Here is a 26065-nt window from a genome sequence, read left to right as displayed (position 1 = left end):
AGCCTTAGTTATCTCATCATAATTGGATGAGATAATCTCTAAGGCCTCATGACTTTTATGGAGTAAGCTATTATTTGCTCTGAATTTATGTACACAAAAGGTTTTTAAACTAGTCCCCAAAGGATGTTTCATATGTTCTGAGATCACTCTTGGTAAAGACCCTTGGCTGAAGTGATGGGACATTTCACCATCTGGGGCAGTGGAAGCCCTTGAGTTGTGCTGTCTTGGGAAGATTATTGATTAAAATGAGAATACTGATGCATTATGAAGCATCAACCTAGTCAAAATAGATGCATAAATGTAAGTCTTGATGTAAAATAATGTGTTAAGAGTTAGTAAAATTTTCCAAATTATAGCTCATATTTTAAAAACCTAATTATTTTGAGTGGGTAATATAGCACAGAGTACAAAATTTTCAAGATTTTTAAAAATTCTGTTGGACACATCTATTTTATGTTTTTCACGTATGTTAGGTGTTTGGGTGGAATGCTTGCTTTCATTTTAAACTAAGCCCTGAGTGGAAATCCTTGTTAGCTTGTCTGAACCTGTATAATATGGACTGAAGACAAGACCTCTGTGCAGCTGAGTATCTTGATGACAGGTGAAGAATCAGTGACTTGTCTCTAAACCAATGAATGAGGTAAGAGTAGAATTGAACAGAATGGGAAGTGAAGGTCTGGAAATGGGATGATGTAGAAAAGGTTATCTAGAGGGACACTAGAGACCCCAGTTTGGAAAACCACTGACTTGACTCCATCCATTCATCATTTTTTTCTTCTTGTATTCATCAAGAATACATAATTGTATTTTTCTTCTTGTCTTCCTGCCCAACTTAGTTCCTGTGAAAGGGAAGCACGCTGCAATCCTGAGATCAGGACAGGTCACCTGGTGGTCAGCACCTGCCTATGAACATCAAAAGGTTTCTCCAGCTGAGGCTGATGAGGAGGTCAGAGGAGACTCAGGTTTCTATTGGAGACGAGCATGTTGGGATCTGTGTTCTCAAATGGATCCAGTTTCCTCATGTTTATTGAATCTCTCAATCACAAACTTGATCTCTGGGTCCCAGGAAAAGGGATTGGCTAAACAGAGAGCATGCAAACTTGAACTTTATTTGCTATTAATAAGACTATCAAAAGGAATTTTTTTGTTCATTTTCTCCTCAAAGGTATCAAAAGAATTTTGACATCTTTCAAGATCAAGCATGGAGGTTCTTCGTAAATGTATCTCAGTGAATTAATTTTAGGATTTTTCATCTCTCTTAGGACCCCACTGTGTGGAAGTGAGTCTTGTCTGCATGACTCTAAAACCATCACAGGACCTCTGCTCCTTTCTCTCTTTTCTGCTCCTCCATAGTACTTGTTCTACCTGCCACAGTTTCAGAAACCAAAACCAAAAGGCAAGTGTAGGCATCTTCTATTCTGTCCCAAGAAGCGACTATAAAGACAATCTGATGAACAAGACTGATGCTGTGATTCTGGAGAAAGGCAGCCATCTTGTGATGGGCACAAGTTCATGTCTCCAGTTTCTCTGTCCTCCATACAGAACAGTCTCTCTGTACTTGAGAATACATTGTCTCTATTGTGTGTGTTCCTGACTTGCTCCAATCAACACATTTCTTTAGCTCCTTTAGAACAAGCTTGTTAGCCATGAGGTTCCAACTTCCTCTGATTAATTAGGAGGCTTAGAAATGCATGAGCGTGTTTTAGAAATGGTACTGTAGGTGATTGTAGCACTGAGCAAGTTCACTTTTTAAATATTTAATGCTGAGCTGTTTTCGACTCTAAAGGTGGATACTAGCCATGAACATGTATTTTCATCCCTACTCCTTTTGGGTGTGTGTTGCTTACCTATTTGCCCCCACCTTTAGCCCTTGTCACCTCCCTCCCATTCAAATAAGTGAAAAAGCAGCATGGGAGAGCTGTGGTTTTTCAGGCAGGTATCAAAATGAGGCATTACAAAAATGATCCAGGCAACTTGGAGCCCTAGCTGCCATGGGAGAGGAAGGCTTTAGGGATATGTGCCATGATAATTATTACAGGTGGCAAAATACTTATGATCCAACATACCTTTGAGCTTCCTGAATCCTGTTTTGCAAAACTACACTAAAAGTCACTGCATTTCACTGAGGAACCCCCTGGGCTTGGGTGCTTCCCATCTCCTTAACTATCCATTGGCTGTTTGGCCTCGAGGTGGCTAATCTAATCTACCTTATTTTTCGCACCTTACTATTTCATTGTCAGATCTAATTTTAGCCCAATGTCTGGCATTGTCACTCCCATGAACCTTCCCCAATTCTCTCTTCACAGTTCATGATTTAGTTATGCAATAAATATTTTTTGTAATCTCTGTGTAAAGTGCTACATAACCAAACTAGATGAGTACAATATCTTGCCTTTAAAGTGCATTGTCTAACCTGGAAAATGATCATTGATCAAGAAATTGCAAGTGTGAGGCATTTCATACTTACCTGTAGGGAGCATGGGTTCCTTGCATACAGGTCAGGAAAGGCCTCCCTGACAAAGTCATTGAACGTGAGACCTGAAAGAATGAGCAAGGAAAAGAGTCCAGGTACAGAAAAATGGTTATCTTAGGCAGATAGGTAAGCATGAGCAGGAACAAGGAAATACCTTGAGCTATGAGACTCCATGTTAAGCACCTTAAATTGCCCATACCCTGGACCAGGTACTAAGATAATGGTCCTATATCCTTATAAGGCTCACTCCTCATATCAAGGTTAAACTAGGAAGGACAAAGAGGTCAGATGGAAAGAGCAAATCAAATGCTCAGGTATATGTCTTCCCACATGGAGTCAGCCTCTGCTCAATGGCCAAACCATTTGTGGGGGGGGCACATGCAGAGAGTCCACAATTTCATGCCATTTATTAATCCTACCCGACTGGATAAAACCCCAAGCCCTGCAGTTTCCATGTGCGTATCCAAACACCTGCCTCACCCTCTGAGGATACTTTTGCTTTCTTAATAAATCACTCTTTGTTAACTTCCTACTCTTTGTGGTTCTTTTGCTGCACCTGGGGCAGCCTCCTGATCTAAGACATTATATCCAAGAGCCAAGAAACATCTGGAACACCCAGTAACAGTATAACATGTGTGAAAGTTCCAAGATGGAAAGGAGCATCATGTATTCAGGTACTAGAGGACCAGTGTGGCTGGAGCATAAAACTAAGCAGTATTAATTTGGCATTATGTCTATCTGTCAATGTTCAAAGCACTTAAATTGATTTAACTTTCACAAGCACTCTATGATGAAGATCTAAGAACACAGAGAAGTTAAGTAACTTGCTTAGGGACTCACAACTAGGAAATCCCACATCTAGAATATGGGTCAAAATAGTCTGTCCTCATTAGATCAAGGGCAAACACAACAATGGGATTGGACTTTGAGCACATGATAAAAGCGAGAGCACACAAGGGAGGGGTGAGGATAGGTAAGACACCTAAAAAATTAGCTAGCATTTGTTGCCCTTAATGCAGAGAAACTAAAGCAGATACCTTAAAAGCAACTGAGGCCAATAGGAAAAGGGGAACAGGAACTAGAGAAAAGGTTAGATCAAAAAGAATTAACCTAGAATGTAACACACACGCACAGGAAATTAATGTGAGTCAACTCCCTGTATAGCTATCCTTATCTCAACCAGCAAAAACCCTTGTTCCTTCCTATTATGGCTTATACTCTCTCTACAACAAAATTAGAAATAAGGGCAAAATAGTTTCTGCTGGGTATTGAGGGGGTGGGGGGAGAGGGAGGGGGTGGGGTGGGTGGTAATGGAGGGGGTGGGGGCACGGGGAAGAAATGACCCAAGCCTTGTATGCACATGTGAATAATAAAATAAAAAAAAAATAGTCTGTCCTCACCCTATCCTCAGGATATAGCACCAAACTGCAGAGATAGCAAAGTGAGAGAAGATGAGGACCACATCACACAGACCAGTAAAACAAGAAGGGATACTATTTAACTCATTCAGTTTAGTCCAACTAAAAGTTAAATACCAGACCCAGGTCTTCTAAATACTGATTTCCATTTCTTTCTTCATAAGGAACATCGCGGGGACTGCCATGAGAGGCTAAGCATGTGGAAAAGTAATAAGCAGTGACACTGGTCTCTAAGGTCTGAGAAAGTCCTCATTACACTGAGGTTATCGGGATAAAGAGAGCTAAAGATTTCATGGAGCGGGCTGTACTTGAAATGACTATACAGGAATAACTAGACCAGTGGATACCACGGAACACTTTTCGAACCATGATCCTTTCTTTTTTCATTGTTTCTTTTTTCATCCTGTATTTATTATGTGCCGTCTACATGCCTGGTTCTTTGCCAGGAGTTGGGGACAGGGTAGTGATGTGAACAAATAAAGTAGAAACCAGCATGAGGAAGGGGAGAAGTGGGAAAATCTATGGCCTTGGGTGATAATGAAGACATGTATCTGGTTGAGGTTTAGCTTAGCTTGGGCAGGGAGGAAATAAGGGAGAGAAACCAATTGGTGATATAAAGTCCTAACCACCAGCATCAAGAATGAGATTTTTTTTTATTTGAGAGATAATGGGAAGCTGTTGCCAGTTCTTGAGCAGAGGAGGAAAATGATAAAAAAGAGCATCTAGAATGATTTGTCTAAGAGCAGCAATGTACTTGAGTAAAATCCTACGTTAAGTCAGGTATAAGAAATCTCAAGGAACAGCAAAGTAGGCCCAAGTGGCACTGACTTATTTCTCACTTGCCCTGAATATACTTTAAAATGAAAGTGCTAGGGATTAGTAGGTCCTCTCTTTCTTGACAATCAGGGTTAAAATATTCTTTCTTGGTCTAAGTAGACAGGATTTCTGGCTGATGGCACGGGGAAGTTTTATTTACCAAAAACTGCCTTCACTTGGCATCTCTTCAGCCAGAAACAAACATATCATTCACCCTGGACTGCCTTGAAAAGGGAAGAGAAATGAGTGTAATTCAAGAAGACTCCTTAATTAAAGGAGCCTCTTGGTAAATTTCAATGGCTGCCTTGTTTTGGTCAGGTCTTTTTTTCTTCTTCTTTTCTTCTTTTTCATTTTCAAATACTTCCCCAAATCCTCTTGTTCTCGGGAAGTTTACCACACTTGGGTTTTACCTGGTAAATTTTTACTTAATCTTCAGCAGATGCTGTTTCAGGTTAACCGTAATCCAGGGATTGGCATTCATGTTGTATCATTGTGCCAAAGCATGTGGGGCAACGGATGGCTCTGAGGCAGTGAATGCAACCGTTGTGTGGCTCTCATTTCTTAGGATAACTGTGTTGGACCCTCGCATTTCAGTGCAGCCAGAGAAGCAAATGAAATGGGTTTCTTTCCTTCTTTTCTGGCATGTGCAATTTAGAGCAGACCTCTTCCTAGTAGCCTTCTGGAGTGGGCTTTTCTCCACTCCACATGTACATTTTCGCTGTTAAGGTCACATGCTTTGTCTGGGTAGTGGCAAGGTGGCAATGAGTGCTCCCACAGTCAAGCCAATCAAAGTGAGAATGATTGGGACAGTTTAGTGAACACTCTTGATTGCACATTTATTTCTTGAAGAGCTAGGAGGATGCACCCAAACACACTTTTTGCCTTCAAGTAATTTTAAAGTAGCGTACTAGAATTCTGGACTTGATAGGGACTTTATAGATGATAAAGTTTATTTCTATTACAGACAAGGAAATTGTGACTCAGTTGGCATGGGTGCCAAAGGCCATAGGTCTAGCCAGGATATGTAGAGCTTAGAATCCATATTTTTTTTTAAGACTGATCTGATGCGCTTTCTAAATCTCACCACCTAAAATCCTCTCACTTTCTAAAAAAAGAAAAACAGACTTGCAAAACCAATAACTTACAATATTTGTACTTAGGAAGCAATCAATTTGAAGTCATTTTCATAGATTGGTCTTGAACTCAGGTCTCTGGTCTCTGCACCAAGATACTTCTGTGGGTGAGGTATGAGGCTGAGAATTAGATGTACTTGTAAAAGCAGAAGTGGAATGAAAATAATTTTTAAAAATCTCCAAACCCTGTATTCTGTGAGTCCTGGTCTCTTCAATTTCTGATCTACCATCCCCAGAAGGACTGTTGGATATACTTTTCTAAAAGCAGCTCCAGGAGATAACAGAGACCCATTGGCTCTGAGTGCTGAGACAGCCCACTGAATGGATGTTCTGAGTGGATGTTCTTCCGGTCACAGTCATTAATTACTTCAGCTATGCAGCTTAAGTACAGTCCATGAATCAGATCAGAACCAGTTCCTGGAAACCTCGATAATGAGAGCTGTGGGAAACAAGAGTCATATTGAGGGGAAATAGGCCTACAGAATTCCATTCCCCTGGTAGGACATTGCCATAGCCAAGGTAAGCTGCCAGGGAAGTGGGTGTGTGAAGCCTACTGCCTTTGACCACACTCATGCAGAAACTCCATGTCTCCTCCAAGGAGGAGCCACCCAGGGTTGCCAACTGTCTCACTTTGCTCTCACCTGCCTCTCCTCTACAGTGCTGTCTACTGACATGTTGTTTCTTATCCACTGTCGGTATCCCTTCCTCCCCCTAAGTGGCCTGATGTCACTGCCCATACCGTCCTTGGCTATTCTCTTGTGACCATCAGTGATCTCACTCGTTGAGCTATTTGAGGATATTTTTGGTAATAAAGAGAGTTTATAATTTCAGATTGAGTGATTTAAACAACAGAAATTAATTTTCTCACAGTTCTAAAGCCTGGAAGTCCAAGATTAAGGTGTAGTCATAGTAGGTTTCTCCTTGGCTTATGGATGACAGCCCTCATGCTGTATGCTCACATGGCTTTTCCTCTGGGTGTGCACATCCATGGTATCTATCTCATGTGTGGGTGTGGACCATATTGGATTAGGACCCCACTTTATCATGTCACTTAACTTTATTTAGCTCCTCAAAGGCCATCTCTCCCAAATACAATCACATTGGGGACTAGGGCTTCAACATATGAATTTTGGTAGAATACAACTCAGTCCAAAACAGAATGATAGATGGCTCCTCTCTACTGAAGACACTTGTAGCTTTGTCTCAAAATAACACTCCACTAGCACTAAGGTAATGAGGACAGAGGCTTCTGCTCCTTGATTCACATCTCTGCCTACAAATTCAGCTAGATCTGAATATCTAAAGATTTCTGTTGTAAGTCTCTGTGTGATGGGTAGAGAGAGTAATATAATTTCCAGGATTGTAACTCTAAAGCTTCCCCACATGACATTTTCAGGAGACATAGGGAAATACCAAAGGGATGTCTCCATGTTTCTCAGGAGCCAGCTTAATTTTGATTGGTAACTTGAGATTCTGAATCAACTAATTCTAGAAATCAGGAAGATGTATACATAGATATCTACATTATACACAAATAAGTGTTCATATGCAGGTGTGTATGCTATATATGTATGTATGAAAGACTTTTACCATGAGTTTTAAGAAGTTTGGAGAAAGTTCACAGATTGCATCAGATGTTGGTGAAAGAAAGGACATCAAAGTTAAAGCTTAATCACGTACTGTGAGGCCAGGCTGCTGTGACATTGAGCCAGCCATTCCATGTCAGGCATCACTAATAATATCTAACATTTAATGAGTAATTAATCAAACCTCACTCTAACTCTATAAAGTTTTATCCCTACTTTATATAGGAGAAAATGAGGCATAGAGAAGCAACTTGCTCAAGGTCACAAAACTGTGGGGCAGATGTGTCTGCCTGGTTTCAAAATCCAGAAACATTTCAATCTATTTGAGCAGGCAAAACAAATGCCTAGAACCCAAAAACCAGATGGTCAACCTAAGTAGTTGACTCAGAGCCATGGGATCAATTTGAGGATAAGTTGTTGGAGGATAAGCTGTTGTTCCCTGTAAAGAAGATGCTACCAGAACCAAGCTTTGAAGTGTAAGTAGATTTTAAAGAGGGACAGAGGTGGGGAAAAAAAAAAAAAAGTCTGTAGAGCTGGAAGCACAAATGGCAAATTGAGTGCAGGAAAGAACACTCAATCTCTCTGAAGGCTTGGACTACAGAATGAAAAGAGAGGATGTGCTTATGTTTTGAGCATTGGATTCAGTCTTGAAAGGGAAACAAAGCTTGAGTTGAATCTTAGAGCATGGATAGGATTAGGAATGGCTGACTCAACATACATTTTCATGGGTGGCAACTCACCTGGATCAGAAGTGAGCTCTTAGATCAACTAGTGGGAAATTACATATTGAAACTCAATAATAATAACCATCAGCATTTCTGTTTACTGAAAATAATAATTACATGACAGGAAAGTCAAAGAGAATACCAATTCTTACATTTTTGTAACTTAGCTCTCTCTTGGATGCAGATGAACAAGTTTGATAGTGTTCTTGTTTACAGTGGAACCATGGTCTGAGAGAATGTGTGAGTCAAACAGAAAATACTTTTTACACAAACAATCCTCTTATATTCTCACTGAAAAACATGTTTAACACTGTCAGCTCAGACTTTGAGCGTGCTGTTATACATGCTGAATTACCTTGAAGTCATTCAACTCCTATTCACAAAATGAGGATTTATATGAATACCACCTCAGAATTCTTTTCTAACCCAGTATATCCTCTTTCATGGGTTTACATGATCATCCTGACCATCTTCTTTAGTCAAGGCCCTAGAAATATTTTGTATGTTTCTGTATTATTCAGGGTTCTATAGAGAAACAGAACCAATAGAATATAGTTAGATGGGTAAATAGATAGATAATTATGGAAATTGGTTTACATAAATTTGGAAACTCAGAAGTCCTACAATATACTATCTATAATTTGGAAAACCAGGAAAGCTGATGGTGTAAGTCTTAGAGTCAAAAGTTCAAGCAATAGAAACTGATATCTGAGGGCAAGAGAAAGAAGACAGATGTCCTAACTCAAGAAAAATGAGAAAATTTAACTCGAGAAAATTTGCCTTTTTCCATCTTTCTTTTCTACTTGGGCTCACAATGGGTTGGGTGATGTCTGCCCAGATTGGTCAGGGTGAACTTCTTTACCCAGTCTACTGAATCAAATGCTAATCTTTTCTGGAAACACCCTCACAGACATAATGTTTTCTAGGCATCCTTTAGCTCAGTCCAGTTAACATAAAACTGATCATCATAGAATCCAGCTAAAGGTAGCTTTTTAATATAGCCCTCGATCTTTTATATGGATCCAGTGATCATGTTGACTTTTTCCTCTGTTTTAAGTTTCTGTTAAAAGATGAAGTGATAGGAGAGAATGTAAGACTTAGGTGAGAACCTTTGTGATAAGGTAATTTTGAACACTAGAAATTGTTTCACTGAGGAAGCGGAATGAGAAGAATAAGTTGCTTTTGGGAATAAGAGAGCGCTAACATTACTGCATTGAGTGTGGAAAGACTGAGAGAGGAAGCTGGCTGGCATGGTCTCAAAATTCCAATCTTTAGGGCAAATCTTCAATGGTTAAGTACTTAGAGATTGGTAGACATAGGCAAGACAAGGTGGCACATACCTGTAATCCCAGCACTCAGGAGGCTGAGACGGGCAATTTGAGGGCAGCCTGGGCTACACAGAAAATTCCTGGCCAGACTGATCTACATATTGAGACTCTGTTTGGGTTTGGGGGATGGAAGAGAGAAGAGAAGAGGAGAAGAGAAGAGAGGAGAGAAGAGAAGAGGAGAGGAGAGGAGAAGAGGAGATTCATAAGCTTTGCAAGTCTACTAAGATATAACTATGTGAAACTGGCACATCCTCAACTTACTACTCTAAAATTAGCAAAACCCAAATTATCATAATATCATCTACAATACCTTTCATCATGCCAGCTATGGGAAATATCCAGAAGAGTACTTTGCAGTCTTAGTCTAGAATGAGATCATAGTTAACTTTTGGAGACTAGATCCCATTCACAAGAAATTAGCATACATCACATGGCAATTTATAGTAAGTCCTAAAGAAATTACACAGAGTCCACTGTTTTTTTAAAAAGATTTTGTTAGCATATAGTAGCTGTACAGGAGGATACATTGTGATATTTACATATGTGCTTACACTATATTTTAGATTTATCCCCTCCATCATTCTCCCTCTTCTCCCCGCCCCCTTCTTAGAACAATTTCAACAGGTTTCATTCTTCTATTTTCATATGTGGATACAGAGTCCTTTGGTGTTCAAATTATGTTATACATCAGAATGAGCTGTAGGCTTGTGAAAATACAGATCCTCAGACCTTACTCCTGGAAATTCTGCTTAGTCCTTTGCATCTTGATTTTTTGAACTCTAAGTCCACTGAAGAGCTGTGGTGAGGCCATAGTGAGCAAGAAGGGTTGGTGCAGTTAGGGAAGCTCCCAGATCTAAGTACAGGGTGGAAGGGATAAATTCACAGAGCTGACAGTACACAACTGGGGTAGAGTGAAAGGTTTTAATAGAGGGTGGTGTCCATTGTATAAAAATCTGAAGGACCTGCGGGTTCATTCTACCTTGTGTGAATAGGAAGATAAGAATGGCTTGGTTCCTTCAAACAAGGGAGCTGATGGAGGAGGTGATGGGTTAGAGAGGCACATGGTGGGTAGAGAAGAGTGGGTTTTGGGTGGTCAGCTAATGAGGCACCTTCCATCTGCTCAGAAAAGCTAACTGATTTCTAGCACAATGCAGTGTTTAAACAAAACACTAAGATTAACCAATCCACTTACTTCCCCCAAAGGAGATCATTTACCCAGAGGATGCCTGACAAATGATCATGTAAAATATTATGCTTTTAAGAAGGTCCCTTATATCTCTCAGAGAGTCAATATAGTCCATTATGTCAGTTCCTATGCATTGGCTTCTTTCTCAGCTATTTATATTTCCATTTAGTTGAAACTTAGGCAAATCTCACCAAGGCCTAGAAAATTAAAGTTATCAGAGATTCATTTGTTATTTTTTTTATTAAAGACCATCTATCTTTTTCATTGTCTTTGCTCTGGGCCTAGCGGTTTCCCTCTTTCTTCTGCCCCTTTTCAGTGTAAGATCCTGCTTTGATCCAAGCTTTCCATTACTGTTCTTTTGACAACATCTCCTCCTCGTGGGTTTTCCTTCCTGTATCTATTCCTCTGTTTTTGGATTGTGGGGTGGAGGATTGGAGGTGGGGAAGAGCAAGCCTGTTCTGGTTCTCTAGCACTTTATATTCTTCTTTCCCCTTCTACTGTGGTGTTTACACATGATACCATGCATGTCCCCCCACCCCCAGTCTAATCTTCCTTAAGCACCACTTACAGAACCACAGAAGAGATGAGACAGATGTACACTGACACAGAGATGAGCCTGTAGTTCTGAGGAAGATAAAGTTGGAAAGTGAGAAGAGATACTGGGGAGAAAAAAAAGGGAAGGATGTTGAGAGGGAGGTGAGAGAGGCCAACATTGTAATAATAATGATGATTAAAAATTTCTCTGTATTAAATAACTAATAAGTACCAGGCAGTGTGACAGCAATAAGTCATTTAATCTTCGTAATGCTCCTTTGACTGTGTGCTGTTTCTTTATTTTTAAAATAAAGATAATAAGACTCGATTGGTTTAACCTTACTTCCCAAGGTCATACTGCTATTATGAAATGCAAGTGGAATTAAAATTCAGTCTTTCTCCTCTACATCATAGAGAAGTAAGAAGGTAATTCTTTTCTTTTTGAATTTAAGCAAAATAATTGGTTTCATTATGACATTTTCATACATGTATATAACATACTTTGATCATATATACTCCAATGAGCCTCTCTTGTCTCTCTTCTCCTCCTGCTAGTCCCCTTCCTTCTTTCATGTCTTTTGCTTTTTAAATCTAGATTCCTCATATGAGAGAAAACATGTAACATTTGTCTTTCCAAAGTCTGGCTTATTTCGCTTAACATGCTCTCCAGTTCCATCCATTTTCCTGCAAATGACATATTTCTGTCCTTTTATATGGCCAAATAATGCTGCACTGTGTACATTTAACACATTTTCTTTATCCATTCATCCATTGATAGGTATCTTGGGTGATTCAGTAACTTGGCTATTGTGAATAGTGCAGCAGTAAACATGGGTGTGAGGGTATTTATATTATGTGCGGGTTTACAAGCCTTCGGAGTGGTATAGCAGAATCATATGGCACTTCACTTTTAGTTTTCTGATGAATCTCCATACTGATTTCCATAGTGGCTGGACTAATTTAGATTCCCACCATTAGTGTTCCTTCTCCCCACATCTCCACTGGAATTTGTTGTTTGTTTTGTTGAGGATGCCCATTCTGACTGGGATGGGAATGGAATCTCAATGTCCTTTTGATTAACATTCACTTTATGGAAAAGGATGTTGAACGTTTCTTCATGTTTTTATTAGACATTTGTGCTTCTTCCTTTAAGAACTGTCTATTCAGTTCACTTGCCTATTTATTAATTGGATTATTTGCTCTTTCAGTATTTAATTTTTTGAGTTCTTTTTATATTCTCGATATTAATCCTACATCAGATGAATAGATGGCAATGATTTCCTCAAATTTGATTAAGTTGTCACTTGATTCTGGTGATTGTTTCCTTTGCTGTGCAGAAGTTTTTAATTTGATGCAATCCTGTTTGTCCATTTTTTTCTTAAATTCTGAGCTATTGGAGTCCTATTTGAAAAGCCATTGCCCATGCATAGATCTTGAAGTGTTTTCTCTGTATTTTCTTCTAGTAGTTTCAAAGTTTCAGATTTTACATTAAGGGCCTTTGATCCATTTTGAATTATTTTTTGCGATGGGGATCTAGTTTTAGTCTTCTACATGTAGATATCCAGTTTTCCCTGTACCATTTGTTGAGAGGTTGTCTTTTCTCCAACATATATACGAGACTATTTCCAAGATATAATAAATATTTTGAAATATAGATAATTTACACATTCATAAGCTCATATATACATATATGCATAGGTCCAGAAAACAAAAGTAAAAGTTATTTATTTTATCAGTAATATTCTTTTGGCTTATCTCATAATCTAGAGTTGGAAGGGAACACAGTCCCTTCCAAAGTCCAGGGGCAGGATTAATTCTTCAAAATTCCTTTCTCTACCTGGGCTCAAGTATTTGCAGAGAAAGGGAACTCTTTATCACAAAGGCAGTGTATTCCACTGCCTGGACAGCTCAGGTGTTTACATAATTTTTCCTCCTAGGGCTCTGTATTATCTCAGAACTGTCCAACTATTTTTACAACCTAAAGTTAATTAAATACATCAAATCATCCTTTCACAGGATCTAAGAATTCTTACACACACACACACACACACACACACACACACACTTGCAATTATGCCTCACATGGTGTAGTTTTCATCTTGCTTATTGTTCTCTTGGCCAACATTCATCACAAAATTGAGCACAGAACTCAACATGTCGTCAGATCAGCAGAGACATTTTCCTTTCTGTTATTGAACAGCATATTTATTGAGACAGTGACTACTCAAATTACAACCAATAGAACATAATAAACTGAAATGTACAGAAAAGTCATTCATATAAAGTTTTCCTGCATATTTGCTTATAAGATGACTCCATCGCTTTTCCTGTGTTGGGCAGATGGTTGAAAAATGATTCATCAGCTAGTTCCCTGCCTATTGACATTTATATGATATCTTTTTCTTAAACTTTCAAAGAAACTATTTCTTGATAATATCATATGCAAAGAGATTTGCTAGGAGTCATTCATTTATTAAATTTGCTTTACTAAATCTAAGCCATGCCACATATCCACAATGGACCATAGCAGAAGACATCATCTACCATTGCCATTTGGCAACTGAGGAAGTTTGGTGGAAGGACAAGAGTTCTAGTTCTGACTCAGTTAAAGCCCTTGCAGTCTTACCTGGATCTCAGCAGCAATGTCAAGAGAAGATATTACACACATTAAAATGGACTTCTTCTGTGACCAGCCTTAGATCACGGAGGAAGCAGGTACACTGTCATTTGGATCTGCATAGGTAGAACCCAGGTCTTCTCTGTCATCTGTGGTAGACTAAGATATAGGAAGGCTGGTGAAAGGCGTCTATGTTACCTGGAGACTTTAGGTCCAGGTGACATGCTTATTTATTCCATCTACTTTGTCCTTCCCACCACCTCCCTACTCTATACTCCTACCATCCCTAGGCCTCCTAGGATGGGTGCCAAGAGAGAAAACCCAAGCATGGAGTTAGATTAGACACAGAGCTCACAGAGGAGACTAGTAGGCTCCACCCAGATTTCTAACCCCAACTCCTGACTCTTCCTTCTCTTTCACACTCATCCATGCCTCACATCCTAGAGTAGGAGTGATATTAAGAGTCTCCATTCAGCACTCAGAATGACCAGTACCGAAGCCAACCACCCAGACCTCTTACCTTACAGTCAACTGTGCATTGGGAGTGCAGCACAGAATTTGGTTCAAGCTGGGATGTTTGTAAATTGAATACTGAGGAAGGCAATAGGGAAGCAGAGAAGAAGTATACTTAAGCTGCCAAATTTGAAAAACTCTTTCATAGACTTTAAAAGAAGGAATGACTGCAGAAGCCCCAATCAATTCATTTTTTTCCTTTTGGTGGGACTGAGATTTGAACTTTGGGCTTCACCTTTGCAAAGCAGGTGCTCTGCTGCTTGAGCCACACCTCCAGTCCACTTTGCTTTGGTTAGTTTTGGAGATGTAGGCTCTTGAACTATTTGCCTGGGCTGGCCTTGAACCAAGATCCTCCCAATCTCAGCCTTCCACTAGCTAGGATTACAGGCATAAGTAATGCTTGGTGCTTGGCCTTTTTTTTTTTTCATCTGACGCATACCAAGTGTCTATTATGTGTCATTTACTCTGCTAGGTCCTGGGGATACAAAGGAAAGCGATTGTGGTAGAAAAATACAACATGCGCAGGAGCTTATGTGAGATACCCTCTCCCAGTGCCTTCTCTGGACTCTTGGATATCCTATGATGTAGACAATCCCATTTTACAGATAGGTATACTGAGATGTAGAAAGAGTCATGTTTCTCAAGGCCACAGTAAGAGTTAGACACTGTATCAGAGAGAGAACCCTGAACTTTCCACTGCTCAATGGAAATTGTCTCCCTTCTCCTCATTTTCTCCCACTATACAACTCCAAGTGAGTGGAGCTGTGTATCACAGCTGGTAGAGGACCCAGTGAAGTGTTCTACTCATCATTGTGATCCACTTCCACTTGGTCATGTGGTAACTGTAACTGTGGCCTTATGGTGTATCCTAAAAAACTCTGGGCTGAGTTGTTCTCTAAGATCTAGTCACTTGCCATATAGACAGTTTTTAGAGGCCTGAGAATGATTTCTGAATGAAAGTAAGCCCCCTTACTACGATTCTGGCATGAGCCATACCTTTAAGTGCTCTGCTGGTGATAATAGCAGGCTTTGTCATGGATGGGGTCTTGTGCTAATGGCAGAGTTTGAGCAAATACATGAAGCTCAACTTTCAGGGCTTTCTCGTGATTGCCCACTGAGGAGATGTTAAAGAAAAGGTAGTTGTGATTGACAAGTCCCTTCTCTTAAAACATTAAAGCATATTTGTTGTGAGGGTCTTGGGGTTACTGGTCCCCCAGTTGGGATGGTCCCTCTAGAAGAGACCCATCATGAAATTGGATGGACGTCAGAGTCTTGCACAGTACAGTTCTTTCACTGTACCTGCTCCTCCTCCAGCCAGGCTTGATCCCTGTGAAGGGGTCATCCCAGGGCCCATGGTGCCAGCATCATGATCACCCACCCCAGAACTGGCCTCATGCTCTGTGGGAGCCCATGTCATATTTCAAAGAACTCAGAAAGGAATGAATAAATGGATGAGTAAACGGATGACTTAATCTCGTCCTTATTCAGAAAATATGCTGTTACAACATCATTAAAAGATTCTAAGACTTTTTGGTTATCAAAACATTCTATCATCCCTTCCTGCTTCCTAGGATTATAAAGAGAAGGGGGGAACCACTGAATCACAAACTTCTATCAGAATTTAAAGAAAGGTAAAAGTATTATGTCAATACTTTTAAAATACACTGAACTTGCAGGAAATGTTGATTTTTAGATGGAAGAAAGATAGGAGGAAGTTCTTCTAGGCAGGAAGAATAAGAACAAAGGCATGGGGATAAAGAAGAACATATCAGTGTAAAGGGTAGGAGATCAGTTAGGCTTAAGCACTTATAGCTGCTGGACACTTAAGAGAAAATGTATAGGGTTGATGTTGATGGATTGAGGATCTCCAATATTAGATTCAGAATATGTCATTTACTTTTATATCTTCAGTACCTCACCTAGAATGTGACTCAGAATAGTCACTTGGTAAATGTTATTTAACAAATTAATGAATAAATGAGTGGATGAATGGGTAAATGGATAAAAGAATGAATTTTATGGAAGAGAAAGTGTTCAAGCTGAAGCCAATGAACATGGAAGGATGGGAAGTGCAGAAACAAGAAGTTTAGGCATGATAAGTTAGAAAGAATGGCAGAAGCTTTGCTTCAAAGCTTCTCACTGGCTGCTATTTAGGCATAAGATGAGAGCAGAGAGAGTGCCTAGTGTGGAGACTTGTGAATTATTATTACAATGATAATTGAAGCCATGAGCCTGGATATGCCCTCAAGGGCAATAAATGTCAAGTCAGAAAAGTAGAAGGCAAGGTGGAGTAGTAGGGTTTATATCTGAGGTAGGGTGGAAAAATAAGATAAGAGGTGAAACCAGGGAGTTTGAAGAACCAGGAAAGTAGTGTTAAGGAATTCTACATTGAGATGCTTTTCGTATTTTTAAGAGATGGGAAGGGTGACTGTGAAACAATATGGCGATACCCAGAAGCTGAGTTCCTTAGACAATCAAGGACAGCGCTGATGAGGTAAGGACAGTGTGGGGTTTGGGTGGTGAGTATTCTGCTGGCAGCTCACCAGGATACAGAGAGAGGAGCAACTCGGGCCAACGCAATCATGTCTGGTATGGAGAAGCATCTGTGAAGGTCAAGTTTTAAGCCATGCGGATGATCTTCTGCGCCTGGGGTGGAAGTGTCTTCAATCAGAGGAGCTGGCCAGGAAAAAGGGCTGAATAAATGCAAAAGTAACTCTGGCTTGGGGTAAAGATTATGAAATAGCTTCATACCAGGCCTCATAATTTCACTTAGCAACTCTTTCAAGAGATCCTAGAAATAGCCAAGTCAATTAAGAGAGATCTAAAGACAACACCCAGAAAGAAGACCACTAAAAAAATACCAAAAAATGTAAAATTAGGAAGGCAAGAGATTTGAGATTTGCTGGACTATGAAAGCCCTGAAGTTCTCTGAAACCATTATCTACCTGCTATTGTTTTCTGTGATGAAACTCATTTGGAACAAGAGTAAAAGGGATATTGTAAGTACTTTTGTGAATGTCATAATCTACCCCCAGTACAACTATAATATGCTAATAAAAAATAGAGCAGGAGAGAGGAGAGCTAAGAATATGCCTGTCCTACTGCCAGCCTTTGAGAAGAAAGAACCTCAAGGATGAAGTCAGGATGAAGTCATGTTTCAAAAGAAATAGTCCCCAAGGTCTGCAGGAGGGAAGGAAGGAAGGAAGGAAAAAAGGAAGGAAGGAAGGAAGAAAGGAAGGAAGGATAAAACTAATTTGGCACCCACCTCACTGCCCATAGACGTAGCTGTCTGCTCTAGCATAGAAGACCAGCAGTAAAGTCAACGCAGGGTTACCTGGTGGCTAACCACAGGAGTCCCCTACAGACCCAGGGACAAATTCTGCCTTTTCCACTCACTTGCTGTGCCTTCTTGGACAAGTTACTTACTTCTCAGTTCCTTTCCTATAGAATAACAATATTAGCATAAACACAACAACAACAGAATCTACTTTTAAATAATGACTCCAGTATAGGACTTGACCTTCAATAAATGGCAGTTTTTAGAAAAGTAAGATTGTTTTTTTGAGACAGGATCTCACTATGTAGCCCAGGCTGGCCCCAAACTCTCAATCCTCCTGCCTCAGCCTCCAGAGTAGCTGAGATTACAGTCATGCAAAATATACATTCTTAACAGGGAAGTACTAACTTTTTGGATCCCTATTGGATGAACAATCACCCTAGCACCCATTTGCCTCTGTTCTAGCCCTCTAGGCTGCCAAATAGACCGTGGGCACTAGAATATTCTCTGTGCCAAGTCATGGGAAGCCTATGTCAGTAGTTTTCCAGAATAGTGGGCAATCTATGGGGTGCCATTTAAAACCAAGAAACTCAAATGAGACCCAAAGGAGAGGAATCTGCTAATGAGCCCATCAAGAGAAAGAGGTAAGAGCATCAGCTTCTGACCATCTGTCTTATCCTGGCAGTGAGTGCTGTCCAGACCCCACCCCCTGTGCCTCATCCAAAAGTTGTCCATGCCATTGATTCGTATTAATCTGATGGAGCATTCATTACTCTGAGTGCCAGCCTGTCACTGTTTGCTTAGCTTGCATGAAATCAGAGCTATACAAAAATCGATGTGTGAGATCTTTGTATCAACATATAAAAAATAAAAAAGCTTTATGCTGGCAGATGCAGGTTTTTAGACAGATTAAAACTGACAAATTGGCATGATCCATGATGAAGGTAATCATGAGGTGTGCTGAAATGTCAGAGGTTTTGAAAATGGCATGCTGAGGAAAAAAATGCTTTACTGTTGCAAGGGAAAATAGTAGGTTGTTTAGGAAAAGTTCATTTGGGTTTGCTCCTAATACTCAGGCCTTTTTCTAAAGAAGTGACTTGTAGTCAGTGGGGCTGGCACAGAGTTGTGGTCTCTTAGGAACCTATGAGCAATGACAAGGGCTCAATGACCTGAGTAAGGTCATAAGGTACATAGGCAGTCCCAGGACAAAATGAATAGAGCCCGGATATCCACATCCCCCAGTCATTAAATATCTTACCTTCAGAGGGCGAGACTCTTACATCTTGCTTCCTCCTGACTTTTCACTCTAAGAAATGAGAGTGGGAGCTCTTCCCATTCCAATAACCATAAGTCCCTAGGAGAATTCTAAAGTAGACCAATCCGAATGTACGGCTGTATGTTTTGCATAATAAGCTCTAGGTTCTGCACTTTAACTTATAGACACTCCTGCATTGGAGCAAAATGGCTTCATTTTGATGGTGAGAACCCTCGTAACAAGGGTGAAAGCCAACTTAGAGAAGAAGAAAAAGCCATTTGTATTTATGACATATTCCACATTCTATGTACTTACATATAGCACCATAAGCACTCCATAGGTGTGGCAAAATTGCCTTTTAATTTTAATCCCTGTGTCTCACACTGCAAACCATCTTCTTTCAACATCATTGGGTTGTGTGTGCTTCAGGCATACAAACTTTTTAAAAAAAAACAATACCCAAGAAAGGTAAATATGCTGCTGCTGAAAGAAGGGGAATCTACTTCAAGGAACTCAAAAAGTACTAGTAGTAAATTGGGAATGTGGCTCAGTGGTAAAGCACTTGCCTGGCACACATGAGGTCCTTGGTTTGATCTCCAACACCAGGAAAAAGAAAAAAGAAAGAAAAATTAATAGTGTATATATGCCAAAACCAAAAGTCAATTTTTTTTTTTAAATCATGAAAGGTGATGTAGTGGAAAGACACTAAGCATTGGAGTTGAACTTGAATTTGAATCTTGTCCACAGCACTCATTGGTTGGAAGTTTTTATGAATTTTATAGGCCATTTTTTCTGATTCTGGAAATGAGATTATAGGAATTTCATGAGGGTTTGATGATAAAAGGAATGTAAAAGGTCTAACATCTCTCCCAAAACCCAGTGAGTTGACACTCGTTCAGATTTGTTCTCTGCTAGATCACCTGCCATCATGGACAACCACCTGCTTCTCCATCCCCTCCACTGGAGTGAGTACTACAGGAATGCCACCATTAGTACTTTGCTATTTGATTATAAATGGATGCACAGATATTCCCCAGCTCTAAAATTTTCACTCCTCAGAGCAATACTCAGTCAAGTAAGTAAGGTTGACCTTTGCTGCCCTTTGTCTGAGTCAATGCATGTACTGTTTGAAACACCAGCGAGTCCTTCTTCCATTGCCCTTTGTGTTTAGACTATCTATCTCTGTACTACAAAAAAACAAATCAAAACAAAACAAAACAAAACAAAAACCCCAAACTTAATACCTTAAGTAATGCATCTGTTCCAAATTTTTCAGTCTGGGTAGGACTTGGCCTAGAAGGCCTGTCTCTGCCCCATATGGGATTACCTGGCACAGGTCAAGGAAGGATTGCAGAATTGGCCTCAGGACAGCTCACATGCATAGCTAATGAGTTGGTGCTCGGGTGTTGCCAGGGAGCTCAGCTGGGCCCATGGCTAGGTCTGCTTCTTCCCACATGGCCTCTCTGTGTGACCTGCCTGGTCTTTCTCACGGCATAATGGCTGACTCTCAAGGCAGCATTTTGGGATAGAGAGAGCTAAGTAAAAGCATTTTCTATGACCTAGTCTTAAAAGTCATTCTGTCATACTCTACTGTTTGAGGCAGTCATAAAGACCTGTCCAGGTCTTAATGGGGAGTGATACTTTTCTGGAAGACCTTGTGAGTTAGACATGAATTCATGGTCTTTTTGATAACAGTTTGATCTGCCACACATCCCTTTTTCTGGCCTTTTGATTTCCATCTGGTTCAAAACTTTGTTACTAATTTGCCATGGCTAGATTTGTTTTCTCTTCTCTTTTTTTGGTGACACTGGGATTTGAACCCAGGGCCTCAGTCTGGCTAGGCAGGTGCTCAACCACTTGAGTCATGACCACAGCCCTTTTTTGCTTTCACTGTTTTTCAGGTAAGGTTTCACTTTGTTTCCCCCTGCCCCCGGCCCACCTATACCACAATCCTTTTACTTAAGCTTCCTGCATGGCTAGGATGACAGGTGCCCATCACCGTGCCCAGCTTTTCCCTTGAGATGGAGTCTTGCTAAGCTTTTGCCCAGTCTGGCCTAGAACCATCATCTTCCCAATCTCTGCCTCCTAAGCAGCTAGGATTATAGGCGAAAGTTGTGTCTAGCTGTTTCCTCCTTTTTATTTGTTTCTTATTTGGTCTCTCCTTATACCCTTCCACACTGAATTCTACTCTAAGGGTAAGAATGAAAATTCTAACTATTCCCCACCTCAGTCCCATTCTTAAATTTTCTTTGATTTCCTATTGTCTGTGAAATACTCTTCAGATCTCTTGATCTGATGATCAGAGATTCCACATTTTATAATCTGGATCCAATTTTGCAGTCCACACTCATCCAGTCTGACACATATACCCCTGTGTCTCTTCTCAGTGAACTTAGACTAGATTCTATGTCCCTGAAATATCCTGTGAGATGGAAAGACCATGGATTTGGAGATCTTGGAGTCAGTCAGACCAGAGTTCAAATTCCAGCTTTGTCACTAAGCCTCTGTGAAATGAGTTTAGTAATCCTTATCTTACAAATTGCTGTAAGGATGAAATGAAACTGTGTATATAAATGTGATTTCTTTCTCCTCCATTTTCCTCTTCTCTCATCTAATTTAAGCACTGTTTTTTGAGAAACAGCCTTTCTTTTTTATTTTTATTCATTTATTTATTTATTTGAGGACTGGGGTTTGAACTCAGGGTCTACACTTTCAGCCTCTCCACTAATAATTCTTTTTTGTGATGGGTTTTTTTGAGACAGGGTCTCATGAACTATTTACCTGGACTGGCTTCGAACCGTGATCCTCCTGATTTCTGCCTCTTGAGTAGCTAGGATTACAGACATGAACCACTGGTGCCTGGCTATTTTTATTTTTATTTTTTTGATGATGAGTTTTTGAACTCAGAGCTTTGCACTTACTAGGTAAGTGCTGTACCATTTACACCACATTCCAAGCCACCTTTTTTTTTTTTTTTTAGCTTTAGGTTTTTTTCAGTTAGTCTTATGCTCAGCTTGTTCTTTGAGATAGGGTCTCAGTAACTTTTTTCCCAGGCAGGTGTCAAACTGTGGTCCTTCCAGCGCTACCTCCTGGGATTACAGGCATACACCACTGTACCCAATGGAACATTCTTCCAAAACAAGTTGCTGGATGGGTTCCTACTTCCAAAACTCCCTCTGTGTTGCCAGCAATCCACACAGGAGCAACGTTCAGGGCAGGGCAGACTGTGAAGCACTGTAGCTTCTTTCACTGGCCACAGAAACCTATCTTGTGTATTGGCAGAAGCAAAGCACAGGCTGGACTTCCCACAATCCTTCAGTCTGGGCAACCTATACAGTTTGCCATGAGCCCACAAGAAGTGGATCCTGACTTCTGCCTTTGGAGATAGTTGTGAAATTGTGATTTGTATTCCACAAATCCTTACTGGATTGGGCAGATATCAAAAGCCATGTTACTAGAGTTCCTGAGAGATTCCAGTAATTTCCCTCATGGGCTCATTGCTCATGAGGCTTGGTTATAAGTCTTCAATCAATTACGGCATTTTTTTGGTTACTTCTCACATTTTGCCTTATCAGTTCACTTATTAATTCAGTTAAATGTATACCTTTCAAATTAGATTTCCATTTAGCAGGTGGTTTACCTAGCCATTAGGAAAGTTCCAAGAATTGCAGTGTCCCTATTTCCAATAATTTGTGGAGTCTTGCCAAGGTCATCCTTCCTATCTATATCAGAAGCAGTAGATTTGTGGTAAGCAAGCCAGGTCATTAGACTTAACCTTTTAAGAAGTTGTCCACACTAAAAATAACTCACCATTACAGCACACAATTTTTAATAGTGTTATACCAAAGTGATTCCTCACTCTCAGAATTTGCTTTAACACATCTCCCCTTGTATCTTGGAAGTCCTCCATCCACAGCCTCTCTAATCACCCTGCTACTTTGCTCTTGTACAATGTGGCTTTAGGTGGAGACAGACACCATGGGCCCTCACATTCAAAACCCAGCCTAGTTTTCATGTGGAAAGGGTGGGGGGGGATGAAGAAATAGCGCCCTCTCTTGTTCTTCCCTAAACCCCAATCTTGTTCTCAAATTTCTATTGCATTATTACTTTCTCCATAAAACCTTCCCTGCCCTAAGTCCACTCAGTCTATGTACTCTGTAATATGAATAGTAACCATTTAAACATTTATTTAGCTCTTCTTATCTGTCAGGCCCTGTTGCTAAGTACTTTGTATTAATTATCTCACTCCTCAAAATAACCCCGTGAGAATGATATTATTATTCTCATTTCATATACCATTAAACTGAAGGTCAGAGGTGAGTAAACCTGTCCAGTGTCAAATGACATATGTTAGAACCAGGGCTGGAAATCAAGTCTTTCTTGCTCCAAAACTTCTGCTGACCAACCTGTAGTGTCATGTGTCCCACAAATCTTTCTTGCTGTCCTACTAATCAACCACTTCAACCAATTCCACAGTTCTCATGACTGAAGACTTTACATTTGTTTTCAGTTTTTAATTAGTCTTCATATTCATTTTCTTGTGTAGTTGCCTCTCTTTTTTGTTAGATTAAGATTTGTAAACAGTTTAGTTGTCCAGAGTTTTATTTAGTCCCCAGAAAGCAACACTTGGGTACTGGATAGAGCATCAAACCTGCAGTATCATAATTCAAGGTCAACTCTTGGCCTACTCTAGGCTTCCCCCCTTCTTACCTGTGCCATCTTTGGTTGAGCCAATCTTTCTGAAACCCTTTCTTTGTCTCTAACATGCTGGTTATAATCCCCATAGAAGAACTTATGTGTGCACACTTGTTAGGTAAAACACTATAAAGATGTTTAGAACTCTTTTATGCTGTCTCCCACAGCTCTTCACAGAGATTTTGTTCTCAAAGGGTGATTAGACACTCGTGGTGACTTTAGAGTCCTGGGAGAATAGAGTATCACATAAGTACCTGGTGTTAGTATAACAGCAAAGTAAACCCTCAGAGGAGCCTGGAGTGCTGGCCTGAGTTCCTGCTGTGTGGTAGGAGCCAATCAGCAAAAGCTCAGAACTGTTTCCTCCCCCAACAATGGGACGTGGAATGGTGTGATTGGCAAGGTGCCAGGCAGCTGTTCGTGAGTCCTTGGAGGATAGCAATGGTCTCACGTTGCAGAGAGAGGGATTTAGTTAAACCTGAGGAAGTATTTCCTGAGGATAGGAACCATGAGACTGTGGAATGCAAGGTTAAGAAAGGCTAGAATGCTTTTCTTTGGGAATACTGAAAAAAGACAAACAAAAAATCAAGCCATGTGAATGTTGTGTTTCCTGGAGGCAGAAGAATGGATTAGTTCCTTTAAGACCGAGGAGTTGATATTGAGAAACCAGCTCTGTTTCTTGTCTCATCTCACCTTGCATAATAGAAAACTCTTCAGTGCTTGCAAGGACATATGCATCCCCTACTCTGATAATTATCTCCATACCTCTCCTCTTCCCCAAATGTCTGCTCCAATCCGCCATCAACACCATTTCATTCAGGCAGGCTGACCTCTTGTCTGTAGAGTTCTTCAGGAAGCAGATGCTCCCAGGAGCAAGAATCTAACATCTAAGAAAGCTTCACATGTCCAAATAGACCATAGAATACACCATACAAGTGTGTATCTTCTTCCCAAGCTCACATTTATAGGCAGCACTTAACTGTGGTTTTTACTTTGGAATTAAACTTAAGCACTCTACCTATCAATCAATGACAAATACATAGTGTTGGCTTTGTGAGCAAGAATGCATAACCCCTTTCTCTTTATTGTCTCATTCCTGTCAACAGAGAATACACTTAACTAAAAATCATTACGAGATCCTCCAAACAAAGGAGAAATGAAGGTTTTGAAAGGTGCGACATGTGTGAGGTCTGGATCCATGAAGTCATTAACCTTTGGAATACTAAGAGTGACCAACACACTTGCAAAGAGTGTGGCACTTCTACAAACAACTGGCCAGCATATCAAAGAAGTATTCAGTCCCACAAAATCACTAGCCAGCTGCCCTGTTTCTTTTCAGTGTTTTCACCTGCTCTGTGTCCCTGAAACACACTTGGTCCAGGTGTGTTTAGGATTTAGAGCAATGGTGAAGCTATAATTTAAAATAAATCTCTCAGTTTCCAATTCTTATTTTTTCTCCCTCCAAGACCAGAAGAACTTAACTACTATTTTCGTCAGTGACCCAGTAACATTTGCTGGCTTGCCCAAAAGGAAAACAAGCAGGGATTCTTAGTTTGAGATCTATGGTAAGCTTCAAGAGTGTTTCAACCTATTAAAATTATACTCAAAATACAGGTTGAGTTTCCCATATCTAAAATGCTTTGGGCTAAAAGTGTTTTCAGTTTTAGAATTTTTTGGATTTTGGAATATTTTCACATACATAATGAGATAATTAGGAGATAGGAGCCAGGTGCAAACCTGGTTCATTTTTGTATTATATACACTTTACACACCCAGCCAAAGGATAATGTTGTGTACTAGTTTTGGAAAGTTTGTGCATGTGATAAAATTTCATGGCATGGAATTTAGCACTTGTGATGTCATGTCATGGCTCAAAAAGTGTTGTGTTTTAGAGCATTTGGGATTTCATTTTTGTATTAGGGAAAAGGGATTTCCAGCCGAGATCATGCTTGTATGCTTATCACTAAAGGAAGTAATCTAAAGCTTTCTTCAGATTCTCTTGGTGGGATGAGAAGAGGTGGCCATTGTAAAGTGACCCCTCTGCCAACTCAGCCTCCCTGCCACAAGGCCACATAGGTGTCCTGTCACTGATTTGCTGAGAGAAGTCCTTCCTTTTCATGGTAGTATCCAAGCAGAAGCAGTCAAACTGCACAGCAGGCAAGGCAGGGGGATTTGTCATCAGAGAGACAATCTCCAGGGCCCATGTGATCTCTAGACTCTTCCAACTCTAAGTGACTAGGACTCAGCAAACTGTGACCCAGAAGTGAGAGCCATGTGAGAGGCATTTTATTCCAGCTTTTCTTTTAAGGGAAAATGTTGTTCTCATTGCTTTCCTGGTTTTTAGAGAACTGAATCTGACAAGCAAGGTATGAGAGGGAGTTTGTTGGTTACACAGCCTTCTAGCTGGTGTGCAGGGTGGGCTGTCTCTGGATCAGGGTGTTTAGATGAGGCCAAACACTTGGTCTTTGAAAATATGGGTGATACTGATGCTACAATTCTTTGCTAGAAATTG

At 40.3% G+C, this 26065-nt stretch overlaps 1 long non-coding RNA gene across 1 annotated transcript in view; it reads right to left on the bottom strand.

The window, feature by feature from the left end:
• Positions 1-26065, bottom strand: part of LOC141420886 (uncharacterized) — a 133959-nt gene that overhangs the window by 8073 nt on the left and 99821 nt on the right. Inside the window, exon 3 of the long non-coding RNA XR_012445590.1 lies at positions 2468-2538. This is a non-coding gene — a long non-coding RNA (uncharacterized lncRNA). The remainder of the gene's footprint in view (positions 1-2467; positions 2539-26065) is intronic.

The sequence above is a fragment of the Castor canadensis genome, chromosome 2 (assembly GCF_047511655.1).
Source record: "Castor canadensis chromosome 2, mCasCan1.hap1v2, whole genome shotgun sequence".
NCBI classification, from domain to species: Eukaryota; Metazoa; Chordata; class Mammalia; order Rodentia; family Castoridae; genus Castor; species Castor canadensis.
Note: the sequence above shows the minus strand (reverse complement) of the source record. Positions and strands in the feature narration are given on the sequence as shown.